The sequence below is a fragment of the Phyllobates terribilis genome, unplaced genomic scaffold (assembly GCF_046119375.1).
Source record: "Phyllobates terribilis strain yellow unplaced genomic scaffold, ASM4611937v1 Scaffold_437__1_contigs__length_1545540, whole genome shotgun sequence".
NCBI classification, from domain to species: domain Eukaryota; kingdom Metazoa; phylum Chordata; class Amphibia; order Anura; family Dendrobatidae; genus Phyllobates; species Phyllobates terribilis.
Window position 1 is genome coordinate 1,378,532 of NW_027363197.1, and position 24,383 is coordinate 1,402,914.

The window sequence follows — 24,383 nt, forward strand, 5'->3', positions numbered from 1 at the left end:
AAAGAAGGGGTGCACCGGTCCTGGAGATACTGCAATACCAGGTCAATGCGTGGAGTGGACAGAGCAAGCTCTTTTTCCATCTCCCTGTTCTAAAAATCCATTCAATATATGGTCCCCAGATAGGGGACGTATCAGATATTAAACTGATAAGAACAGATACTACACTTGATCTTAGCCAAAAGGCCGAGAAGCGATGACCAGAATTGGTTTCAAACTACGGAGCCACCCAAGGATCCTGAAAAGTCCATTTGTGGAGATGAGCTCCTGGACTCCCGTTAAGAAGACATGTTGTCAACCTCTAGATCCCTTACATGCCTGCACTTTTCGGCTTGCTGCTGCTGCAATCCACGCGTTTTAGATCTGCATAACTCCACCTCTTTAAACACAGCACCTTCACCCCCTGCTGTTCCCACCCGCCTCAACACCGTTGGAAGGGAGGAGAACCAATTAAGGCGGGGGGTGGGGTGGAACGAGCAGCTGTCTACCCTTAGCAGGAGGGCTCCTGATTACATACCTCTCCTGCTGCTGCTGCTGCTGGCTGTCCAGCAGCAGACTGAAGGTGGCTGCTGCTGTGCACAGGTATATAAAGGCTCAGAGCCTATTATGACACGCGCAGCCAGCGTTCCATTGCCACATTCCATCTACTGCAGGCAGGATACCTGGCTGGCTGAATGTCGCTGAGAAGCTCACAGAGACCGCCATAAGCAACAGTTTAACTTAATGCCACAGACTAATCAACCAAACTTTTTGGGTTGGGTTCTCTTTTATAGTCTGCAGGCATTAAATGAAAGAAGTCAGTGTTCCAGCAGAAGGAGACAACGTTTCAGAAAAGGCATTGTAGCAAACCAAAAAAGAAATTTTAAGCGCAGCAGAGTAACCAGCGCACATACCTGTTAGCTCAGGTGAGTTTAAAAGGCTGCTGTTGATAACAAGGGCATTTGCTAAATAGATGGTGTGTGTGCAACAATATACTGAAAGGTCAATTATATTGTGCAGCTTATCTCACCACCTGTAGTTATTTAGGTGAAAGCTCCAAAATGCTTGCCTAATATGTCTGTTTATCCAAAAGGAAGTAAAAAGGGAGAGCTAGAAAGATAGCATTGCATCACATTACATGGCAATGCAATGCACAGTTGCTGAAGTTGAACCAAAATGAGCTTGTAATCTGGCTTCTGCAACTTTGAACATGAAAAATCCAATGAGGAGAAGAAAAGCAAAGCCAAAGAGTCCATCCCAAAATCCGACAAACAAGCAAAATGAACAAAAAACATTGAATTCAATTCTTTCTGATTTTAGAAACTGCATTAAAGAAGGGGTGCACCGGTCCTGGAGATACTGCAATACCAGGTCAATGCGTGGAGTGGACAGAGCAAGCTCTTTTTCCATCTCCCTGTTCTAAAAATCCATTTAATATATGGTCCCCAGATAGGGGACGTATCAGATATTAAACTGATAAGAACAGATACTACACTTGATCTTAGCCAAAAGGCCGAGAAGCGATAACCAGAATTGGTTTCAAACTACGGAGCCACCCAAGGATCCTGAAAAGTCCATTTGTGGAGATGAGCTCCTGGACTCCCGTTAAGAAGACATGTTGTCAACCTCTAGATCCCTTACATGCCTGCACTTTTCGGCTTGCTGCTGCTGCAATCCACGCGTTTTAGATCTGCATAACTCCACCTCTTTAAACACAGCACCTTCACCCCCTGCTGTTCCCACCCGCCTCAACACCGTTGGAAGGGAGGAGAACCAATTAAGGCGGGGGGTGGGGTGGAACGAGCAGCTGTCTACCCTTAGCAGGAGGGCTCCTGATTACATACCTCTCCTGCTGCTGCTGCTGCTGGCTGTCCAGCAGCAGACTGAAGGTGGCTGCTGCTGTGCACAGGTATATAAAGGCTCAGAGCCTATTATGACACGCGCAGCCAGCGTTCCATTGCCACATTCCATCTACTGCAGGCAGGATACCTGGCTGGCTGAATGTCGCTGAGAAGCTCACAGAGACCGCCATAAGCAACAGTTTAACAGAATGCCACAGACTAATCAACCAAACTTTTTGGGTTGGGTTCTCTTTTATAGTCTGCAGGCATTAAATGAAAGAAGTCAGTGTTCCAGCAGAAGGAGACAACGTTTCAGAAAAGGCATTGTAGCAAACCAAAAAAGAAATTTTAAGCGCAGCAGAGTAACCAGCGCACATACCTGTTAGCTCAGGTGAGTTTAAAAGGCTGCTGTTGATAACAAGGGCATTTGCTAAATAGATGGTGTGTGTGCAACAATATACTGAAAGGTCAATTATATTGTGCAGCTTATCTCACCACCTGTAGTTATTTAGGTGAAAGCTCCAAAATGCTTGCCTAATATGTCTGTTTATCCAAAAGGAAGTAAAAAGGGAGAGCTAGAAAGATAGCATTGCATCACATTACATGGCAATGCAATGCACAGTTGCTGAAGTTGAACCAAAATGAGCTTGTAATCTGGCTTCTGCAACTTTGAACATGAAAAATCCAATGAGGAGAAGAAAAGCAAAGCCAAAGAGTCCATCCCAAAATCCGACAAACAAGCAAAATGAACAAAAAACATTGAATTCAATTCTTTCTGATTTTAGAAACTGCATTAAAGAAGGGGTGCACCGGTCCTGGAGATACTGCAATACCAGGTCAATGCGTGGAGTGGACAGAGCAAGCTCTTTTTCCATCTCCCTGTTCTAAAAATCCATTCAATATATGGTCCCCAGATAGGGGACGTATCAGATATTAAACTGATAAGAACAGATACTACACTTGATCTTAGCCAAAAGGCCGAGAAGCGATGACCAGAATTGGTTTCAAACTACGGAGCCACCCAAGGATCCTGAAAAGTCCATTTGTGGAGATGAGCTCCTGGACTCCCGTTAAGAAGACATGTTGTCAACCTCTAGATCCCTTACATGCCTGCACTTTTCGGCTTGCTGCTGCTGCAATCCACGCGTTTTAGATCTGCATAACTCCACCTCTTTAAACACAGCACCTTCACCCCCTGCTGTTCCCACCCGCCTCAACACCGTTGGAAGGGAGGAGAACCAATTAAGGCGGGGGGTGGGGTGGAATGAGCAGCTGTCTACCCTTAGCAGGAGGGCTCCTGATTACATACCTCTCCTGCTGCTGCTGCTGCTGGCTGTCCAGCAGCAGACTGAAGGTGGCTGCTGCTGTGCACAGGTATATAAAGGCTCAGAGCCTATTATGACACGCGCAGCCAGCGTTCCATTGCCACATTCCATCTACTGCAGGCAGGATACCTGGCTGGCTGAATGTCGCTGAGAAGCTCACAGAGACCGCCATAAGCAACAGTTTAACTTAATGCCACAGACTAATCAACCAAACTTTTTGGGTTGGGTTCTCTTTTATAGTCTGCAGGCATTAAATGAAAGAAGTCAGTGTTCCAGCAGAAGGAGACAACGTTTCAGAAAAGGCATTGTAGCAAACCAAAAAAGAAATTTTAAGCGCAGCAGAGTAACCAGCGCACATACCTGTTAGCTCAGGTGAGTTTAAAAGGCTGCTGTTGATAACAAGGGCATTTGCTAAATAGATGGTGTGTGTGCAACAATATACTGAAAGGTCAATTATATTGTGCAGCTTATCTCACCACCTGTAGTTATTTAGGTGAAAGCTCCAAAATGCTTGCCTAATATGTCTGTTTATCCAAAAGGAAGTAAAAAGGGAGAGCTAGAAAGATAGCATTGCATCACATTACATGGCAATGCAATGCACAGTTGCTGAAGTTGAACCAAAATGAGCTTGTAATCTGGCTTCTGCAACTTTGAACATGAAAAATCCAATGAGGAGAAGAAAAGCAAAGCCAAAGAGTCCATCCCAAAATCCGACAAACAAGCAAAATGAACAAAAAACATTGAATTCAATTCTTTCTGATTTTAGAAACTGCATTAAAGAAGGGGTGCACCGGTCCTGGAGATACTGCAATACCAGGTCAATGCGTGGAGTGGACAGAGCAAGCTCTTTTTCCATCTCCCTGTTCTAAAAATCCATTTAATATATGGTCCCCAGATAGGGGACGTATCAGATATTAAACTGATAAGAACAGATACTACACTTGATCTTAGCCAAAAGGCCGAGAAGCGATAACCAGAATTGGTTTCAAACTACGGAGCCACCCAAGGATCCTGAAAAGTCCATTTGTGGAGATGAGCTCCTGGACTCCCGTTAAGAAGACATGTTGTCAACCTCTAGATCCCTTACATGCCTGCACTTTTCGGCTTGCTGCTGCTGCAATCCACGCGTTTTAGATCTGCATAACTCCACCTCTTTAAACACAGCACCTTCACCCCCTGCTGTTCCCACCCGCCTCAACACCGTTGGAAGGGAGGAGAACCAATTAAGGCGGGGGGTGGGGTGGAACGAGCAGCTGTCTACCCTTAGCAGGAGGGCTCCTGATTACATACCTCTCCTGCTGCTGCTGCTGCTGGCTGTCCAGCAGCAGACTGAAGGTGGCTGCTGCTGTGCACAGGTATATAAAGGCTCAGAGCCTATTATGACACGCGCAGCCAGCGTTCCATTGCCACATTCCATCTACTGCAGGCAGGATACCTGGCTGGCTGAATGTCGCTGAGAAGCTCACAGAGACCGCCATAAGCAACAGTTTAACAGAATGCCACAGACTAATCAACCAAACTTTTTGGGTTGGGTTCTCTTTTATAGTCTGCAGGCATTAAATGAAAGAAGTCAGTGTTCCAGCAGAAGGAGACAACGTTTCAGAAAAGGCATTGTAGCAAACCAAAAAAGAAATTTTAAGCGCAGCAGAGTAACCAGCGCACATACCTGTTAGCTCAGGTGAGTTTAAAAGGCTGCTGTTGATAACAAGGGCATTTGCTAAATAGATGGTGTGTGTGCAACAATATACTGAAAGGTCAATTATATTGTGCAGCTTATCTCACCACCTGTAGTTATTTAGGTGAAAGCTCCAAAATGCTTGCCTAATATGTCTGTTTATCCAAAAGGAAGTAAAAAGGGAGAGCTAGAAAGATAGCATTGCATCACATTACATGGCAATGCAATGCACAGTTGCTGAAGTTGAACCAAAATGAGCTTGTAATCTGGCTTCTGCAACTTTGAACATGAAAAATCCAATGAGGAGAAGAAAAGCAAAGCCAAAGAGTCCATCCCAAAATCCGACAAACAAGCAAAATGAACAAAAAACATTGAATTCAATTCTTTCTGATTTTAGAAACTGCATTAAAGAAGGGGTGCACCGGTCCTGGAGATACTGCAATACCAGGTCAATGCGTGGAGTGGACAGAGCAAGCTCTTTTTCCATCTCCCTGTTCTAAAAATCCATTTAATATATGGTCCCCAGATAGGGGACGTATCAGATATTAAACTGATAAGAACAGATACTACACTTGATCTTAGCCAAAAGGCCGAGAAGCGATAACCAGAATTGGTTTCAAACTACGGAGCCACCCAAGGATCCTGAAAAGTCCATTTGTGGAGATGAGCTCCTGGACTCCCGTTAAGAAGACATGTTGTCAACCTCTAGATCCCTTACATGCCTGCACTTTTCGGCTTGCTGCTGCTGCAATCCACGCGTTTTAGATCTGCATAACTCCACCTCTTTAAACACAGCACCTTCACCCCCTGCTGTTCCCACCCGCCTCAACACCGTTGGAAGGGAGGAGAACCAATTAAGGCGGGGGGTGGGGTGGAACGAGCAGCTGTCTACCCTTAGCAGGAGGGCTCCTGATTACATACCTCTCCTGCTGCTGCTGCTGCTGGCTGTCCAGCAGCAGACTGAAGGTGGCTGCTGCTGTGCACAGGTATATAAAGGCTCAGAGCCTATTATGACACGCGCAGCCAGCGTTCCATTGCCACATTCCATCTACTGCAGGCAGGATACCTGGCTGGCTGAATGTCGCTGAGAAGCTCACAGAGACCGCCATAAGCAACAGTTTAACAGAATGCCACAGACTAATCAACCAAACTTTTTGGGTTGGGTTCTCTTTTATAGTCTGCAGGCATTAAATGAAAGAAGTCAGTGTTCCAGCAGAAGGAGACAACGTTTCAGAAAAGGCATTGTAGCAAACCAAAAAAGAAATTTTAAGCGCAGCAGAGTAACCAGCGCACATACCTGTTAGCTCAGGTGAGTTTAAAAGGCTGCTGTTGATAACAAGGGCATTTGCTAAATAGATGGTGTGTGTGCAACAATATACTGAAAGGTCAATTATATTGTGCAGCTTATCTCACCACCTGTAGTTATTTAGGTGAAAGCTCCAAAATGCTTGCCTAATATGTCTGTTTATCCAAAAGGAAGTAAAAAGGGAGAGCTAGAAAGATAGCATTGCATCACATTACATGGCAATGCAATGCACAGTTGCTGAAGTTGAACCAAAATGAGCTTGTAATCTGGCTTCTGCAACTTTGAACATGAAAAATCCAATGAGGAGAAGAAAAGCAAAGCCAAAGAGTCCATCCCAAAATCCGACAAACAAGCAAAATGAACAAAAAACATTGAATTCAATTCTTTCTGATTTTAGAAACTGCATTAAAGAAGGGGTGCACCGGTCCTGGAGATACTGCAATACCAGGTCAATGCGTGGAGTGGACAGAGCAAGCTCTTTTTCCATCTCCCTGTTCTAAAAATCCATTTAATATATGGTCCCCAGATAGGGGACGTATCAGATATTAAACTGATAAGAACAGATACTACACTTGATCTTAGCCAAAAGGCCGAGAAGCGATAACCAGAATTGGTTTCAAACTACGGAGCCACCCAAGGATCCTGAAAAGTCCATTTGTGGAGATGAGCTCCTGGACTCCCGTTAAGAAGACATGTTGTCAACCTCTAGATCCCTTACATGCCTGCACTTTTCGGCTTGCTGCTGCTGCAATCCACGCGTTTTAGATCTGCATAACTCCACCTCTTTAAACACAGCACCTTCACCCCCTGCTGTTCCCACCCGCCTCAACACCGTTGGAAGGGAGGAGAACCAATTAAGGCGGGGGGTGGGGTGGAACGAGCAGCTGTCTACCCTTAGCAGGAGGGCTCCTGATTACATACCTCTCCTGCTGCTGCTGCTGCTGGCTGTCCAGCAGCAGACTGAAGGTGGCTGCTGCTGTGCACAGGTATATAAAGGCTCAGAGCCTATTATGACACGCGCAGCCAGCGTTCCATTGCCACATTCCATCTACTGCAGGCAGGATACCTGGCTGGCTGAATGTCGCTGAGAAGCTCACAGAGACCGCCATAAGCAACAGTTTAACAGAATGCCACAGACTAATCAACCAAACTTTTTGGGTTGGGTTCTCTTTTATAGTCTGCAGGCATTAAATGAAAGAAGTCAGTGTTCCAGCAGAAGGAGACAACGTTTCAGAAAAGGCATTGTAGCAAACCAAAAAAGAAATTTTAAGCGCAGCAGAGTAACCAGCGCACATACCTGTTAGCTCAGGTGAGTTTAAAAGGCTGCTGTTGATAACAAGGGCATTTGCTAAATAGATGGTGTGTGTGCAACAATATACTGAAAGGTCAATTATATTGTGCAGCTTATCTCACCACCTGTAGTTATTTAGGTGAAAGCTCCAAAATGCTTGCCTAATATGTCTGTTTATCCAAAAGGAAGTAAAAAGGGAGAGCTAGAAAGATAGCATTGCATCACATTACATGGCAATGCAATGCACAGTTGCTGAAGTTGAACCAAAATGAGCTTGTAATCTGGCTTCTGCAACTTTGAACATGAAAAATCCAATGAGGAGAAGAAAAGCAAAGCCAAAGAGTCCATCCCAAAATCCGACAAACAAGCAAAATGAACAAAAAACATTGAATTCAATTCTTTCTGATTTTAGAAACTGCATTAAAGAAGGGGTGCACCGGTCCTGGAGATACTGCAATACCAGGTCAATGCGTGGAGTGGACAGAGCAAGCTCTTTTTCCATCTCCCTGTTCTAAAAATCCATTTAATATATGGTCCCCAGATAGGGGACGTATCAGATATTAAACTGATAAGAACAGATACTACACTTGATCTTAGCCAAAAGGCCGAGAAGCGATAACCAGAATTGGTTTCAAACTACGGAGCCACCCAAGGATCCTGAAAAGTCCATTTGTGGAGATGAGCTCCTGGACTCCCGTTAAGAAGACATGTTGTCAACCTCTAGATCCCTTACATGCCTGCACTTTTCGGCTTGCTGCTGCTGCAATCCACGCGTTTTAGATCTGCATAACTCCACCTCTTTAAACACAGCACCTTCACCCCCTGCTGTTCCCACCCGCCTCAACACCGTTGGAAGGGAGGAGAACCAATTAAGGCGGGGGGTGGGGTGGAACGAGCAGCTGTCTACCCTTAGCAGGAGGGCTCCTGATTACATACCTCTCCTGCTGCTGCTGCTGCTGGCTGTCCAGCAGCAGACTGAAGGTGGCTGCTGCTGTGCACAGGTATATAAAGGCTCAGAGCCTATTATGACACGCGCAGCCAGCGTTCCATTGCCACATTCCATCTACTGCAGGCAGGATACCTGGCTGGCTGAATGTCGCTGAGAAGCTCACAGAGACCGCCATAAGCAACAGTTTAACAGAATGCCACAGACTAATCAACCAAACTTTTTGGGTTGGGTTCTCTTTTATAGTCTGCAGGCATTAAATGAAAGAAGTCAGTGTTCCAGCAGAAGGAGACAACGTTTCAGAAAAAGCATTGTAGCAAACCAAAAAAGAAATTTTAAGCGCAGCAGAGTAACCAGCGCACATACCTGTTAGCTCAGGTGAGTTTAAAAGGCTGCTGTTGATAACAAGGGCATTTGCTAAATAGATGGTGTGTGTGCAACAATATACTGAAAGGTCAATTATATTGTGCAGCTTATCTCACCACCTGTAGTTATTTAGGTGAAAGCTCCAAAATGCTTGCCTAATATGTCTGTTTATCCAAAAGGAAGTAAAAAGGGAGAGCTAGAAAGATAGCATTGCATCACATTACATGGCAATGCAATGCACAGTTGCTGAAGTTGAACCAAAATGAGCTTGTAATCTGGCTTCTGCAACTTTGAACATGAAAAATCCAATGAGGAGAAGAAAAGCAAAGCCAAAGAGTCCATCCCAAAATCCGACAAACAAGCAAAATGAACAAAAAACATTGAATTCAATTCTTTCTGATTTTAGAAACTGCATTAAAGAAGGGGTGCACCGGTCCTGGAGATACTGCAATACCAGGTCAATGCGTGGAGTGGACAGAGCAAGCTCTTTTTCCATCTCCCTGTTCTAAAAATCCATTTAATATATGGTCCCCAGATAGGGGATGTATCAGATATTAAACTGATAAGAACAGATACTACACTTGATCTTAGCCAAAAGGCCGAGAAGCGATAACCAGAATTGGTTTCAAACTACGGAGCCACCCAAGGATCCTGAAAAGTCCATTTGTGGAGATGAGCTCCTGGACTCCCGTTAAGAAGACATGTTGTCAACCTCTAGATCCCTTACATGCCTGCACTTTTCGGCTTGCTGCTGCTGCAATCCACGCGTTTTAGATCTGCAAAACTCCACCTCTTTAAACACAGCACCTTCACCCCCTGCTGTTCCCACCCGCCTCAACACCGTTGGAAGGGAGGAGAACCAATTAAGGCGGGGGGTGGGGTGGAACGAGCAGCTGTCTACCCTTAGCAGGAGGGCTCCTGATTACATACCTCTCCTGCTGCTGCTGCTGCTGGCTGTCCAGCAGCAGACTGAAGGTGGCTGCTGCTGTGCACAGGTATATAAAGGCTCAGAGCCTATTATGACACGCGCAGCCAGCGTTCCATTGCCACATTCCATCTACTGCAGGCAGGATACCTGGCTGGCTGAATGTCGCTGAGAAGCTCACAGAGACCGCCATAAGCAACAGTTTAACAGAATGCCACAGACTAATCAACCAAACTTTTTGGGTTGGGTTCTCTTTTATAGTCTGCAGGCATTAAATGAAAGAAGTCAGTGTTCCAGCAGAAGGAGACAACGTTTCAGAAAAGGCATTGTAGCAAACCAAAAAAGAAATTTTAAGCGCAGCAGAGTAACCAGCGCACATACCTGTTAGCTCAGGTGAGTTTAAAAGGCTGCTGTTGATAACAAGGGCATTTGCTAAATAGATGGTGTGTGTGCAACAATATACTGAAAGGTCAATTATATTGTGCAGCTTATCTCACCACCTGTAGTTATTTAGGTGAAAGCTCCAAAATGCTTGCCTAATATGTCTGTTTATCCAAAAGGAAGTAAAAAGGGAGAGCTAGAAAGATAGTGACGCGCCCCCTGGGCCATATTCTTTATGGGAATATCCGGAGCCGGATCAGATGGGGGTTGTAGTCTCCGAGTGGCTATGACCCGGTCCGTGCCCAGGGTGTCAAACTCAGTTGTATGTGGCAGTCCTACAGATGTTAATAAGTTCTTAATGTCGACTACGCCACCCGTTGTATTGCGGTCACTATGGCCGCCGCTGCAGCAGGGTCCGCTGAGGCTGATGGTGTAGGTGCAGCTTGTGATGGTATAACCCCCAACGGGAGGGGTATAGCCTCAGAGGGGACAGGTGCAGAGGATGGGGGTTGTGGTGGTGCAGTGCAGACGGCAGTGAAGACAGAGTCGGGTTGTGCAGTTAAGGGTGTTTACTTACTGCAGATGTTGTACTGGTCACTCCAGCTTCGAGTGACCACCCGAGCCGTGCTGCGTCCACCAGGTCCTGGATCCAGCCAACCCCCAAACAAGTCCGGAGCGTGGCCCTGAGCTCTCCTTCTGTCCCGTTCTCTGGCCGTCCCCACCAGTGATCCACCTAGGTCCAGCTCCCTCGGGCCTTCTGTTGGGACACCCTTGGCCCTGGGTTCCCTGACCCTTCATGTGGTGTGCCTTCGGGGTGGATGTGGTGGGTGACCGTGGCAAACGCTGCCCACGGTCTCCGGTCTCTGGCTGGGGAATGTTTTTACCCCCACCAGCTTGGGTTCCGGTACCCTGATGCCGACTCTTCACCCGGGGATTTTAGTTGGGATCTTAGAGTCCTCTCTTCTGTTCCTCTGGGTCTCTCTCTTTTCTCCCTTGCTGCAGGCTGACTTCCTCTCTGCTTGCTGTCTGCTCCTCTGCAGCTGTCTTGCTGTCTCCAACTGACTTGTTCTCTGCATCTGACCCTGTTCTTTGTTGGTGCCCACCTTATATACACCCTCTATGTGTGAGCTCAGGTGACCAGCACCCAATGAGCTCCTATCTTTACCCAGGCTGCTCCCCCTATCTGCCCCTACACTACATGGGATGTACCACCCCCCTCCCACTCCAGCCAGGAACAGACTCGGTCGTACCTGCACATTTCTAAGTGGGAGTACCGTCGGCCTGTTCCCCGGAAATGGGATGTGTGTAGTGCATGCAGCCTACCGAGCTCAGTTCCACACTCCATCCTTACCCGGGAGTGGAATATCACACCTCTGGGTTGAGGTGCAATACCCCTGTAGCAGCCGAATCCTCAGGGTGCTACATTCCCCCCTGGTAAATCACAGCACGTCCTCGGGCTGTAAGACATAAAACAACACCAAAACATACAATTTTTTTCTTTTCATATAAACATAATAAAACATATAAAACATTATATATATATAAAACTTTTCATATAAACATTCTCGTCGTCTCTTGTTTCAGGTTCCTCCTCCGGACACTGTGCAACGTGTGTCCGGGAAAAGTGCGACAGTCTCTTAGAAAAATGGTTTTTCCTCTAAAACCGGTAGGGGGCGCTTTAGGAAGCGCAACTATATACAGGGAAGTTGGCCGCTCTCAGTCCTCGGCCAGGTAGAGGGAAGGGAATGGCTGCTCACAGTCCTCAGCCTGTGGGATTAAGGGGTTAACGGGTAAACAGTTCACTCAGCTGGTCCCAACGGGGACTATATATATGTTGCACTCAGCTGGTCCCAACGGGGACTATATATATGTTGCAACAGTCTCTTTGATACCCGGTCGGGTAACTATTTACATCACTGCTCTGCCGCACTCAACGGCGTCTTCCTCCTGCTCTTTGCTTATAGCTGGTTGTAACTTCAGACCCGTCCGGGTCCTCTTGCTCCTCCTCCTCGCACCGCAACTCCTCCTCCGTCAGGCGGTGTACGTGGAGGGCGTAAGGTCCTTTGGCACACTTGTGCCGGGTGAAGGTGACCTCGTCTCCGATGTAGAGGTCACGACCTCTGTGCCCCTCCGGCAGATGGGACTCCACGTCTCTGCGCGTGACAAAGACGTCGCCGGGGGTGTTGTTGTCTCTAATGAAGCCCCACCCATGCTGCTGGTTGAACTTTATTACAGTCCCGGTGGTACGAGGACTGTGCGCTGCACGGGGGTCCCTCCTGGTCCGGCTCTTCTGCTCGGCGCTCCTTATTTGGGCCTCTTGTTCTCGGACCCGCCTCTCTCTCCGCTCCCTTGCGAACTCCTCGAGCTGCTGTCGGCAACACTCAGCACGCTCCGCTGCAGCTGCCCGGGTTTCCTGAGTGAACCCCATTAGGTCTTCTCCGGTGGGGTCCCACTCAAACTGCGCTTCCGCTAGCGGGGGCGAGATCCTTATTACGGGCTTCGGAGCCGGAATCAGGGGTGCACACATGGCCCCAACCCTCCTCTGGTGCTCCAGTTCGTAATACTTCTGGGGCCAGATGAAAGGCTGCCCGTCCGGCCACGTGTGCTGGGCAAACAAGTCCTCTCCCAGACGCGGCACCCTTGGTTTTACGGGCGCGGGCGCGGTGGTGGTGGCGCCCGGGTTGCCCAGGCCTTGCGGCCAGGCCTGGGGCACCTGGAAGGTGAAGGGCACCGTTAATACGGCGGCGCCCTGGGCTACCTGGCCTTGCGACCAGGCCGGAGGCTCCGCGGAGGTAGGGGGCGCTGTTGGTGATGCGGCGCCCGGGGGTACTAGGCCTTGCGACCAGGCTGGTGGTATTTCCTGCTTTGTCACGCTCCGGGTCGAGGCGCGTGACGTCACAGGGGTCGCTGCGGCGGCTTCCGGTCGGGGCCTAGTCCATAGCGGTGACATGGCGGCTACGGGCACAGCAGGGGGACTTTTGGGCTCTGCGACGGGGAGCTGGGGCAGGTGGGCGGTTTCACGGCTTGGGGTATAGGCATCCCCTTTACCTGCCTCCATGCGTTCGGCTCCCTTCTCGGCGCCGTCTCCGACCTTGGGTCCTCCCGCGCCATCCTCAGAGGCGGTCTGTCTCCTCATCTTGGCTGGCGTGCTCCGGGCCTTGGTTTGCTGGGCCATCTCTCGGCTCCATTCCGCCAATATCTCGCGCTGTACCCGGGCCATCCTCCTTGCGAGGCCCTCCAGGGCAGTCTGTGCACACTCCCGGTCTCGGGGGAGCTGTGCAAGGACCTCCACTAGGCCTAGTGGGGTCGTGGTGTCTAGCAGGCTCCTGACCAACGGGTCGGTGCTGCTCTGCTCTTCCTCCAGCAGGCTCCTGGCCAGCGGGCCGGTGCTGCTCTGCTCTCCTTCCTCGGTCTTTAGCAGACTCCTGGCCTGCGGGCCGGTGCTGTTCTGCTTTCTCTCCATATCCGGGTAAGCTTCTCCGCTACTCCTCGTTAGACTTCTTGCCTCCGGGTGCGCTCGCTCCAGACTGCTCCAGGCGGTACCCATCTTCGTTCTTTTCTTTCGTCTCCTCCCACTTCGAGGGCGGTCCCGGGGCCACTGGGTGACTGTCAGCTCCAGGGGCGGTTCTTTCACGCTGACAGACACCTCTAGCATCACAGTCTCTGTTGGTGGGGGCGGTTTCCACTTTTGGCGCCATTTTCTGTCCTGGCCCACGATGGGAGGCGGCCTCTTGCCCTCCTTTGGCACGCCCATAATGGCGTCCGCTGCTCTTCCAAGGCGGGAAATCTTCGGATTTGGCGGGAAGCGTCGCCCAGTGGCGGGAAACCCTGCAGATGGCGGGAACAAGCTGGAAATGGCGGACAATCGGCGGGAAACGACCTGTGATGGGGTCCGATGGCGTGGACGCTCCGGAACCGGCGGGAGACTTCTTTCTGAGGTAAACTTGCACTTTTCTTCAGGCACGCAGTACCCGGGTGTTGCGGGCACGTAATCCTGCCGACTACGCCAAAGTTGACGCGCCCCCTGGGCCATATTCTTTATGGGAATATCCGGAGCCGGATCAGATGGGGGTTGTAGTCTCCGAGTGGCTATGACCCGGTCCGTGCCCAGGGTGTCAAACTCAGTTGTATGTGGCAGTCCTACAGATGTTAATAAGTTCTTAATGTCGACTACGCCACCCGTTGTATTGCGGTCACTATGGCCGCCGCTGCAGCAGGGTCCGCTGAGGCTGATGGTGTAGGTGCAGCTTGTGATGGTATAACCCCCAACGGGAGGGGTATAGCCTCAGAGGGGACAGGTGCAGAGGATGGGGGTTGTGGTGGTGCAGTGCAGACGGCAGTGAAGACAGAGTCGGGTTGTGCAGTTAAGGGTGTTTACTTACTGCAGATGTTGTACTGGTCACTCCAGCTTCGAGTGACCACCCGAGCCGTGCTGCGTCCACCAGGTCCTGGATCCAGCCAACCCCCAAACAAGTCCGGAGCGTGGCCCTGAGCTCTCCTTCTGTCCCGTTCTCTGGCCGTCCCCACCAGTGATCCACCTAGGTCCAGCTCCCTCGGGCCTTCTGTTGGGACACCCTTGGCCCTGGGTTCCCTGACCCTTCATGTGGTGTGCCTTCGGGGTGGATGTGGTGGGTGACCGTGGCAAACGCTGCCCACGGTCTCCGGTCTCTGGCTGGGGAATGTTTTTACCCCCACCTGCTTGGGTTCCGGTACCCTGATGCCGACTCTTCACCCGGGGATTTTAGATGGGATCTTAGAGTCCTCTCTTCTGTTCCTCTGGGTCTCTCTCTTTTCTCCCTTGCTGCAGGCTGACTTCCTCTCTGCTTGCTGTCTGCTCCTCTGCAGCTGTCTTGCTGTCTCCAACTGACTTGTTCTCTGCATCTGACCCTGTTCTTTGTTGGTGCCCACCTTATATACACCCTCTATGTGTGAGCTCAGGTGACCAGCACCCAATGAGCTCCTATCTTTACCCAGGCTGCTCCCCCTATCTGCCCCTACACTACATGGGATGTACCACCCCCCTCCCACTCCAGCCAGGAACAGACTCGGTCGTACCTGCACATTTCTAAGTGGGAGTACCGTCGGCCTGTTCCCCGGAAATGGGATGTGTGTAGTGCATGCAGCCTACCGAGCTCAGTTCCACACTCCATCCTTACCCGGGAGTGGAATATCACACCTCTGGGTTGAGGTGCAATACCCCTGTAGCAGCCGAATCCTCAGGGTGCTACAATAGCATTGCATCACATTACATGGCAATGCAATGCACAGTTGCTGAAGTTGAACCAAAATGAGCTTGTAATCTGGCTTCTGCAACTTTGAACATGAAAAATCCAATGAGGAGAAGAAAAGCAAAGCCAAATAGTCCATCCCAAAATCCGACAAACAAGCAAAATGAACAAAAAACATTGAATTCAATTCTTTCTGATTTTAGAAACTGCATTAAAGAAGGGGTGCACCGGTCCTGGAGATACTGCAATACCAGGTCAATGCGTGGAGTGGACAGAGCAAGCTCTTTTTCCATCTCCCTGTTCTAAAAATCCATTTAATATATGGTCCCCAGATAGGGGACGTATCAGATATTAAACTGATAAGAACAGATACTACACTTGATCTTAGCCAAAAGGCCGAGAAGCGATAACCAGAATTGGTTTCAAACTACGGAGCCACCCAAGGATCCTGAAAAGTCCATTTGTGGAGATGAGCTCCTGGACTCCCGTTAAGAAGACATGTTGTCAACCTCTAGATCCCTTACATGCCTGCACTTTTCGGCTTGCTGCTGCTGCAATCCACGCGTTTTAGATCTGCATAACTCCACCTCTTTAAACACAGCACCTTCACCCCCTGCTGTTCCCACCCGCCTCAACACCGTTGGAAGGGAGGAGAACCAATTAAGGCGGGGGGTGGGGTGGAACGAGCAGCTGTCTACCCTTAGCAGGAGGGCTCCTGATTACATACCTCTCCTGCTGCTGCTGCTGCTGCTGGCTGTCCAGCAGCAGACTGAAGGTGGCTGCTGCTGTGCACAGGTATATAAAGGCTCAGAGCCTATTATGACACGCGCAGCCAGCGTTCCATTGCCACATTCCATCTACTGCAGGCAGGATACCTGGCTGGCTGAATGTCGCTGAGAAGCTCACAGAGACCGCCATAAGCAACAGTTTAACAGAATGCCACAGACTAATCAACCAAACTTTTTGGGTTGGGTTCTCTTTTATAGTCTGCAGGCATTAAATGAAAGAAGTCAGTGTTCCAGCAGAAGGAGACAACGTTTCAGAAAAGGCATTGTAGCAAACCAAAAAAGAAATTTTAAGCGCAGCAGAGTAACCAGCGCACATACCTGTTAGCTCAGGTGAGTTTAAAAGGCTGCTGTTGATAACAAGGGCATTTGCTAAATAGATGGTGTGTGTGCAACAATATACTGAAAGGTCAATTATATTGTGCAGCTTATCTCACCACCTGTAGTTATTTAGGTGAAAGCTCCAAAATGCTTGCCTAATATGTCTGTTTATCCAAAAGGAAGTAAAAAGGGAGAGCTAGAAAGATAGCATTGCATCACATTACATGGCAATGCAATGCACAGTTGCTGAAGTTGAACCAAAATGAGCTTGTAATCTGGCTTCTGCAACTTTGAACATGAAAATTCCAATGAGGAGAAGAAAAGCAAAGCCAAAGAGTCCATCCCAAAATCCGACAAACAAGCAAAATGAACAAAAAACATTGAATTCAATTCTTTCTGATTTTAGAAACTGCATTAAAGAAGGGGTGCACCGGCCCTGGAGATACTGCAATACCAGGTCAATGCGTGGAGTGGACAGAGCAAGCTCTTTTTCCATCTCCCTGTTCTAAAAATCCATTTAATATATGGTCCCCAGATAGGGGACGTATCAGATATTAAACTGATAAGAACAGATACTACACTTGATCTTAGCCAAAAGGCCGAGAAGCGATAACCAGAATTGGTTTCAAACTACGGAGCCACCCAAGGATCCTGAAAAGTCCATTTGTGGAGATGAGCTCCTGGACTCCCGTTAAGAAGACATGTTGTCAACCTCTAGATCCCTTACATGCCTGCACTTTTCGGCTTGCTGCTGCTGCAATCCACGCGTTTTAGATCTGCATAACTCCACCTCTTTAAACACAGCACCTTCACCCCCTGCTGTTCCCACCCGCCTCAACACCGTTGGAAGGGAGGAGAACCAATTAAGGCGGGGGGTGGGGTGGAACGAGCAGCTGTCTACCCTTAGCAGGAGGGCTCCTGATTACATACCTCTCCTGCTGCTGGCTGTCCAGCAGCAGACTGAAGGTGGCTGCTGCTGTGCACAGGTATATAAAGGCTCAGAGCCTATTATGACACGCGCAGCCAGCGTTCCATTGCCACATTCCATCTACTGCAGGCAGGATACCTGGCTGGCTGAATGTCGCTGAGAAGCTCACAGAGACCGCCATAAGCAACAGTTTAACAGAATGCCACAGACTAATCAACCAAACTTTTTGGGTTGGGTTCTCTTTTATAGTCTACAGTCATTAAATGAAAGAAGTCAGTGTTCCAGCAGAAGGAGACAACGTTTCAGAAAAGGCATTGTAGCAAACCAAAAAAGAAATTTTAAGCGCAGCAGAGTAACCAGCGCACATACCTGTTAGCTCAGGTGAGTTTAAAAGGCTGCTGTTGATAACAAGGGCATTTGCTAAATAGATGGTGTGTGTGCAACAATATACTGAAAGGTCAATTATATTGTGCAGCTTATCTCACCACCTGTAGTTATTTAGGTGAAAGCTCCAAAATGCTTGCCTAATATGTCTGTTTATCCAAAAGGAAGTAAAAAGGGAGAGCTAGAAAGATAGCATTGCATCACATTACATGGCAATGCAATGCACAGTTGCTGAAGTTGAACCAAAATGAGCTTGTAATCTGGCTTCTGCAACTTTGAACATGAAAAATCCAATGAGGAGAAGAAAAGCAAAGCCAAAGAGTCCATCCCAAAATCCGACAAACAAGCAAAATGAACAAAAAACATTGAATTCAATTCTTTCTGATTTTAGAAACTGCATTAAAGAAGGGGTGCACCGGTCCTGGAGATACTGCAATACCAGGTCAATGCGTGGAGTGGACAGAGCAAGCTCTTTTTCCATCTCCCTGTTCTAAAAATCCATTTAATATATGGTCCCCAGATAGGGGACGTATCAGATATTAAACTGATAAGAACAGATACTACACTTGATCTTAGCCAAAAGGCCGAGAAGCGATAACCAGAATTGGTTTCAAACTACGGAGCCACCCAAGGATCCTGAAAAGTCCATTTGTGGAGATGAGCTCCTGGACTCCCGTTAAGAAGACATGTTGTCAACCTCTAGATCCCTTACATGCCTGCACTTTTCGGCTTGCTGCTGCTGCAATCCACGCGTTTTAGATCTGCATAACTCCACCTCTTTAAACACAGCACCTTCACCCCCTGCTGTTCCCACCCGCCTCAACACCGTTGGAAGGGAGGAGAACCAATTAAGGCGGGGGGTGGGGTGGAACGAGCAGCTGTCTACCCTTAGCAGGAGGGCTCCTGATTACATACCTCTCCTGCTGCTGCTGCTGCTGCTGGCTGTCCAGCAGCAGACTGAAGGTGGCTGCTGCTGTGCACAGGTATATAAAGGCTCAGAGCCTATTATGACACGCGCAGCCAGCGTTCCATTGCCACATTCCATCTACTGCAGGCAGGATACCTGGCTGGCTGAATGTCGCTGAGAAGCTCACAGAGACCGCCATAAGCAACAGTTTAACAGAATGCCACAGACTAATCAACCAAACTTTTTGGGTTGGGTTCTCTTTTATAGTCTGCAGGCATTAAATGAAAGAAGTCAGTGTTCCAGCAGAAGGAGACAATGTTTCAGAAAAGGCATTGTAGCAAACCAAAAAAGAAATTTTAAGCGCAGCAGAGTAACCAGCGCACATACCTGTTAGCTCAGGTGAGTTTAAAAGGCTGCTGTTGATAACAAGGGCATTTGCTAAATAGATGGTGTGTGTGCAACAATATACTGAAAGGTCAATTATATTGTGCAGCTTATCTCACCACCTGTAGTTATTTAGGTGAAAGCTCCAAAATGCTTGCCTAATATGTCTGTTTATCCAAAAGGAAGTAAAAAGGGAGAGCTAGAAAGATAGCATTGCATCACATTACATGGCAATGCAATGCACAGTTGCTGAAGTTGAACCAAAATGAGCTTGTAATCTGGCTTCTGCAACTTTGAACATGAAAAATCCAATGAGGAGAAGAAAAGCAAAGCCAAAGAGTCCATCCCAAAATCCGACAAACAAGCAAAATGAACAAAAAACATTGAATTCAATTCTTTCTGATTTTAGAAACTGCATTAAAGAAGGGGTGCACCGGTCCTGGAGATACTGCAATACTAGGTCAATGCGTGGAGTGGACAGAGCAAGCTCTTTTTCCATCTCCCTGTTCTAAAAATCCATTTAATATATGGTCCCCAGATAGGGGACGTATCAGATATTAAACTGATAAGAACAGATACTACACTTGATCTTAGCCAAAAGGCCGAGAAGCGATAACCAGAATTGGTTTCAAACTACGGAGCCACCCAAGGATCCTGAAAAGTCCATTTGTGGAGATGAGCTCCTGGACTCCCGTTAAGAAGACATGTTGTCAACCTCTAGATCCCTTACATGCCTGCACTTTTCGGCTTGCTGCTGCTGCAATCCACGCGTTTTAGATCTGCATAACTCCACCTCTTTAAACACAGCACCTTCACCCCCTGCTGTTCCCACCCGCCTCAACACCGTTGGAAGGGAGGAGAACCAATTAAGGCGGGGGGTGGGGTGGAACGAGCAGCTGTCTACCCTTAGCAGGAGGGCTCCTGATTACATACCTCTCCTGCTGCTGCTGCTGCTGGCTGTCCAGCAGCAGACTGAAGGTGGCTGCTGCTGTGCACAGGTATATAAAGGCTCAGAGCCTATTATGACACGCGCAGCCAGCGTTCCATTGCCACATTCCATCTACTGCAGGCAGGATACCTGGCTGGCTGAATGTCGCTGAGAAGCTCACAGAGACCGCCATAAGCAACAGTTTAACAGAATGCCACAGACTAATCAACCAAACTTTTTGGGTTGGGTTCTCTTTTATAGTCTGCAGGCATTAAATGAAAGAAGTCAGTGTTCCAGCAGAAGGAGACAACGTTTCAGAAAAGGCATTGTAGCAAACCAAAAAAGAAATTTTAAGCGCAGCAGAGTAACCAGCGCACATACCTGTTAGCTCAGGTGAGTTTAAAAGGCTGCTGTTGATAACAAGGGCATTTGCTAAATAGATGGTGTGTGTGCAACAATATACTGAAAGGTCAATTATATTGTGCAGCTTATCTCACCACCTGTAGTTATTTAGGTGAAAGCTCCAAAATGCTTGCCTAATATGTCTGTTTATCCAAAAGGAAGTAAAAAGGGAGAGCTAGAAAGATAGCATTGCATCACATTACATGGCAATGCAATGCACAGTTGCTGAAGTTGAACCAAAATGAGCTTGTAATCTGGCTTCTGCAACTTTGAACATGAAAAATCCAATGAGGAGAAGAAAAGCAAAGCCAAAGAGTCCATCCCAAAATCCGACAAACAAGCAAAATGAACAAAAAACATTGAATTCAATTCTTTCTGATTTTAGAAACTGCATTAAAGAAGGGGTGCACCGGTCCTGGAGATACTGCAATACCAGGTCAATGCGTGGAGTGGACAGAGCAAGCTCTTTTTCCATCTCCCTGTTCTAAAAATCCATTTAATATATGGTCCCCAGATAGGGGACGTATCAGATATTAAACTGATAAGAACAGATACTAAACTTGATCTTAGCCAAAAGGCCGAGAAGCGATAACCAGAATTGGTTTCAAACTACGGAGCCACCCAAGGATCCTGAAAAGTCCATTTGTGGAGATGAGCTCCTGGACTCCCGTTAAGAAGACATGTTGTCAACCTCTAGATCCCTTACATGCCTGCACTTTTCGGCTTGCTGCTGCTGCAATCCACGCGTTTTAGATCTGCATAACTCCACCTCTTTAAACACAGCACCTTCACCCCCTGCTGTTCCCACCCGCCTCAACACCGTTGGAAGGGAGGAGAACCAATAAAGGCGGGGGGTGGGGTGGAACGAGCAGCTGTCTACCCTTAGCAGGAGGGCTCCTGATTACATACCTCTCCTGCTGCTGCTGCTGCTGGCTGTCCAGCAGCAGACTGAAGGTGACTGCTGCTGTGCACAGGTATATAAAGGCTCAGAGCCTATTATGACACGCGCAGCCAGCGTTCCATTGCCACATTCCATCTACTGCAGGCAGGATACCTGGCTGGCTGAATGTCGCTGAGAAGCTCACAGAGACCGCCATAAGCAACAGTTTAACAGAATGCCACAGACTAATCAACCAAACTTTTTGGGTTGGGTTCTCTTTTATAGTCTGCAGGCATTAAATGAAAGAAGTCAGTGTTCCAGAAGAAGGAGACAACGTTTCAGAAAAGGCATTGTAGCAAACCAAAAAAGAAATTTTAAGCGCAGCAGAGTAACCAGCGCACATACCTGTTAGCTCAGGTGAGTTTAAAAGGCTGCTGTTGATAACAAGGGCATTTGCTAAATAGATGGTGTGTGTGCAACAATATACTGAAAGGTCAATTATATTGTGCAGCTTATCTCACCACCTGTAGTTATTTAGGTGAAAGCTCCAAAATGCTTGCCTAATATGTCTGTTTATCCAAAAGGAAGTAAAAAGGGAGAGCTAGAAAGATAGCATTGCATCACATTACATGGCAATGCAATGCACAGTTGCTGAAGTTGAACCAAAATGAGCTTGTAATCTGGCTTCTGCAACTTTGAACATGAAAAATCCAATGAGGAGAAGAAAAGCAAAGCCAAAGAGTCCATCCCAAAATCCGACAAACAAGCAAAATGAACAAAAAACATTGAATTCAATTCTTTCTGATTTTAGAAACTGCATTAAAGAAGGGGTGCACCGGTCCTGGAGATACTGCAATACCAGGTCAATGCGTGGAGTGGACAGAGCAAGCTCTTTTTCCATCTCCCTGTTCTAAAAATCCATTTAATATATGGTCCCCAGATAGGGGACGTATCAGATATTAAACTGATAAGAACAGATACTACACTTGATCTTAGCCAAAAGGCCGAGAAGCGATAACCAGAATTGGTTTCAAACTACGGAGCCACCCAAGGATCCTGAAAAGTCCATTTGTGGAGATGAGCTCCTGGACTCCCGTTAAGAAGACATGTTGTCAACCTCTAGATCCCTTACATGCCTGCACTTTTCGGCTTGCTGCTGCTGCAATCCACGCGTTTTAGATCTGCATAACTCCACCTCTTTAAACACAGCACCTTCACCCCCTGCTGTTCCCACCCGCCTCAACACCGTTGGAAGGGAGGAGAACCAATTAAGGCGGGGGGTGGGGTGGAACGAGCAGCTGTCTACCCTTAGCAGGAGGGCTCCTGATTACATACCTCTCCTGCTGCTGCTGCTGCTGGCTGTCCAGCAGCAGACTGAAGGTGGCTGCTGCTGTGCACAGGTATATAAAGGCTCAGAGCCTATTATGACACGCGCAGCCAGCGTTCCATTGCCACATTCCATCTACTGCAGGCAGGATACCTGGCTGGCTGAATGTCGCTGAGAAGCTCACAGAGACCGCCATAAGCAACAGTTTAACAGAATGCCACAGACTAATCAACCAAACTTTTTGGGTTGGGTTCTCTTTTATAGTCTGCAGGCATTAAATGAAAGAAGTCAGTGTTCCAGCAGAAGGAGACAACGTTTCAGAAAAGGCATTGTAGCAAACCAAAAAAGAAATTTTAAGCGCAGCAGAGTAACCAGCGCACATACCTGTTAGCTCAGGTGAGTTTAAAAGGCTGCTGTTGATAACAAGGGCATTTGCTAAATAGATGGTGTGTGTGCAACAATATACTGAAAGGTCAATTATATTGTGCAGCTTATCTCACCACCTGTAGTTATTTAGGTGAAAGCTCCAAAATGCTTGCCTAATATGTCTGTTTATCCAAAAGGAAGTAAAAAGGGAGAGCTAGAAAGATAGCATTGCATCACATTACATGGCAATGCAATGCACAGTTGCTGAAGTTGAACCAAAATGAGCTTGTAATCTGGCTTCTGCAACTTTGAACATGAAAAATCCAATGAGGAGAAGAAAAGCAAAGCCAAAGAGTCCATCCCAAAATCCGACAAACAAGCAAAATGAACAAAAAACATTGAATTCAATTCTTTCTGATTTTAGAAACTGCATTAAAGAAGGGGTGCACCGGTCCTGGAGATACTGCAATACCAGGTCAATGCGTGGAGTGGACAGAGCAAGCTCTTTTTCCATCTCCCTGTTCTAAAAATCCATTTAATATATGGTCCCCAGATAGGGGACGTATCAGATATTAAACTGATAAGAACAGATTTTTTTTTTTTGAAAGCCCGAAATCGTGTACAAAACCCGAGTGCGCTTAAAAAAGTGACAAGTGCCACAAAAAAAGTGCACTAGGATGCTGGTCTTCTTGAAACCCTCTCCAAAAGGAGAAGGGTCCCCCAAACCATTCCCCGTCCCTCCGAGCCAAAAGGCCACAGCGAGGAACAGGGACAAAAAGCCACCTCCAGCCGAAGCCAGAGGCGACCCAATCTTACCCCCAGCACCTGCCCGAGTTCTCACCCGAGCAAGGCACTGGGAGCCAAAGACTGTGCTCCCCTCCCGGAAGAGGGGAGCCAACAACGCTCTCCTCCCGAAAGAGGAGAGCCAGGGGGGTTCAGGGGGGAGCGGAACCTGATGGCCACACACTCCCCCCTTGACCTGCCAAGAGAGGAACCCGTAAGGGAACCGCATCCCGACAAAATCCTAGTAGGACGTGACACACGTGAATAAGTGGACACACAGTGACAAAGAAATTAAATAAATAGTGAAGGTTTCACAGTATAATACTGCCCGGACCTTCGACCGGGAATTGAAAAATTCCCCATCCTAAGGCCAGAAGGCCCGGAATAAGGGTGTGTGCGAAGAAAGAAAATTTGAAGTGCTTGTGCAAATGTGCCATAAACTCAAGTGGGGTTCCCAATCCCAGTGAGTTAAGGCACCCCAGGGTCACCACTCCTGGGGCACTTCACACTTCGGGCTTTCGATCTTCCCCGGCCCAACAGATACTACACTTGATCTTAGCCAAAAGGCCGAGAAGCGATAACCAGAATTGGTTTCAAACTACGGAGCCACCCAAGGATCCTGAAAAGTCCATTTGTGGAGATGAGCTCCTGGACTCCCGTTAAGAAGACATGTTGTCAACCTCTAGATCCCTTACATGCCTGCACTTTTCGGCTTGCTGCTGCTGCAA

The 24,383-nt window shown here is 47.9% G+C and overlaps 15 non-coding genes and 1 pseudogene across 15 annotated transcripts; all 16 read right to left on the bottom strand.

Moving 5' to 3' along the window:
* Positions 1–4: 4 nt before the first annotated feature.
* On the bottom strand, positions 5–195 carry LOC141228251 (U2 spliceosomal RNA). The gene has a single exon (XR_012295169.1). It is a non-coding gene; the product is annotated as a U2 spliceosomal RNA (small nuclear RNA).
* Positions 196–1,310: 1,115 nt separating this feature from the next.
* LOC141228074 (U2 spliceosomal RNA) lies at positions 1,311–1,501 on the bottom strand. Its single transcript, XR_012295000.1, has one exon. It is a non-coding gene; the product is annotated as a U2 spliceosomal RNA (small nuclear RNA).
* Positions 1,502–2,616: 1,115 nt separating this feature from the next.
* On the bottom strand, positions 2,617–2,807 carry LOC141228252 (U2 spliceosomal RNA). The gene has a single exon (XR_012295170.1). It is a non-coding gene; the product is annotated as a U2 spliceosomal RNA (small nuclear RNA).
* Positions 2,808–3,922: 1,115 nt separating this feature from the next.
* LOC141228075 (U2 spliceosomal RNA) lies at positions 3,923–4,113 on the bottom strand. Its single transcript, XR_012295001.1, has one exon. It is a non-coding gene; the product is annotated as a U2 spliceosomal RNA (small nuclear RNA).
* Positions 4,114–5,228: 1,115 nt separating this feature from the next.
* On the bottom strand, positions 5,229–5,419 carry LOC141228076 (U2 spliceosomal RNA). Its single transcript, XR_012295002.1, has one exon. It is a non-coding gene; the product is annotated as a U2 spliceosomal RNA (small nuclear RNA).
* Positions 5,420–6,534: 1,115 nt separating this feature from the next.
* On the bottom strand, positions 6,535–6,725 carry LOC141228077 (U2 spliceosomal RNA). Its single transcript, XR_012295003.1, has one exon. It is a non-coding gene; the product is annotated as a U2 spliceosomal RNA (small nuclear RNA).
* Positions 6,726–7,840: 1,115 nt separating this feature from the next.
* LOC141228078 (U2 spliceosomal RNA) lies at positions 7,841–8,031 on the bottom strand. The gene has a single exon (XR_012295004.1). It is a non-coding gene; the product is annotated as a U2 spliceosomal RNA (small nuclear RNA).
* A 1,115-nt stretch (positions 8,032–9,146) lies between these two features.
* LOC141228234 (U2 spliceosomal RNA) lies at positions 9,147–9,337 on the bottom strand. Its single transcript, XR_012295153.1, has one exon. It is a non-coding gene; the product is annotated as a U2 spliceosomal RNA (small nuclear RNA).
* Positions 9,338–15,477: 6,140 nt separating this feature from the next.
* LOC141228080 (U2 spliceosomal RNA) lies at positions 15,478–15,668 on the bottom strand. The gene has a single exon (XR_012295006.1). It is a non-coding gene; the product is annotated as a U2 spliceosomal RNA (small nuclear RNA).
* Positions 15,669–16,786: 1,118 nt separating this feature from the next.
* LOC141228203 (U2 spliceosomal RNA) lies at positions 16,787–16,977 on the bottom strand. The gene has a single exon (XR_012295122.1). It is a non-coding gene; the product is annotated as a U2 spliceosomal RNA (small nuclear RNA).
* A 1,106-nt stretch (positions 16,978–18,083) lies between these two features.
* On the bottom strand, positions 18,084–18,274 carry LOC141228081 (U2 spliceosomal RNA). The gene has a single exon (XR_012295007.1). It is a non-coding gene; the product is annotated as a U2 spliceosomal RNA (small nuclear RNA).
* A 1,118-nt stretch (positions 18,275–19,392) lies between these two features.
* Positions 19,393–19,583, bottom strand: LOC141228297 (U2 spliceosomal RNA). The gene has a single exon (XR_012295212.1). It is a non-coding gene; the product is annotated as a U2 spliceosomal RNA (small nuclear RNA).
* A 1,115-nt stretch (positions 19,584–20,698) lies between these two features.
* LOC141228249 (U2 spliceosomal RNA) lies at positions 20,699–20,889 on the bottom strand. The gene has a single exon (XR_012295167.1). It is a non-coding gene; the product is annotated as a U2 spliceosomal RNA (small nuclear RNA).
* Positions 20,890–22,004: 1,115 nt separating this feature from the next.
* On the bottom strand, positions 22,005–22,195 carry LOC141228082 (U2 spliceosomal RNA). The gene has a single exon (XR_012295008.1). It is a non-coding gene; the product is annotated as a U2 spliceosomal RNA (small nuclear RNA).
* Positions 22,196–23,310: 1,115 nt separating this feature from the next.
* On the bottom strand, positions 23,311–23,493 carry LOC141228396 (U2 spliceosomal RNA). Its single transcript, XR_012295284.1, has one exon. It is a non-coding gene; the product is annotated as a U2 spliceosomal RNA (small nuclear RNA).
* A 512-nt stretch (positions 23,494–24,005) lies between these two features.
* LOC141228480 (U2 spliceosomal RNA) lies at positions 24,006–24,234 on the bottom strand (annotated as a pseudogene).
* Between the last annotated feature and the right edge of the window lie 149 nt (positions 24,235–24,383).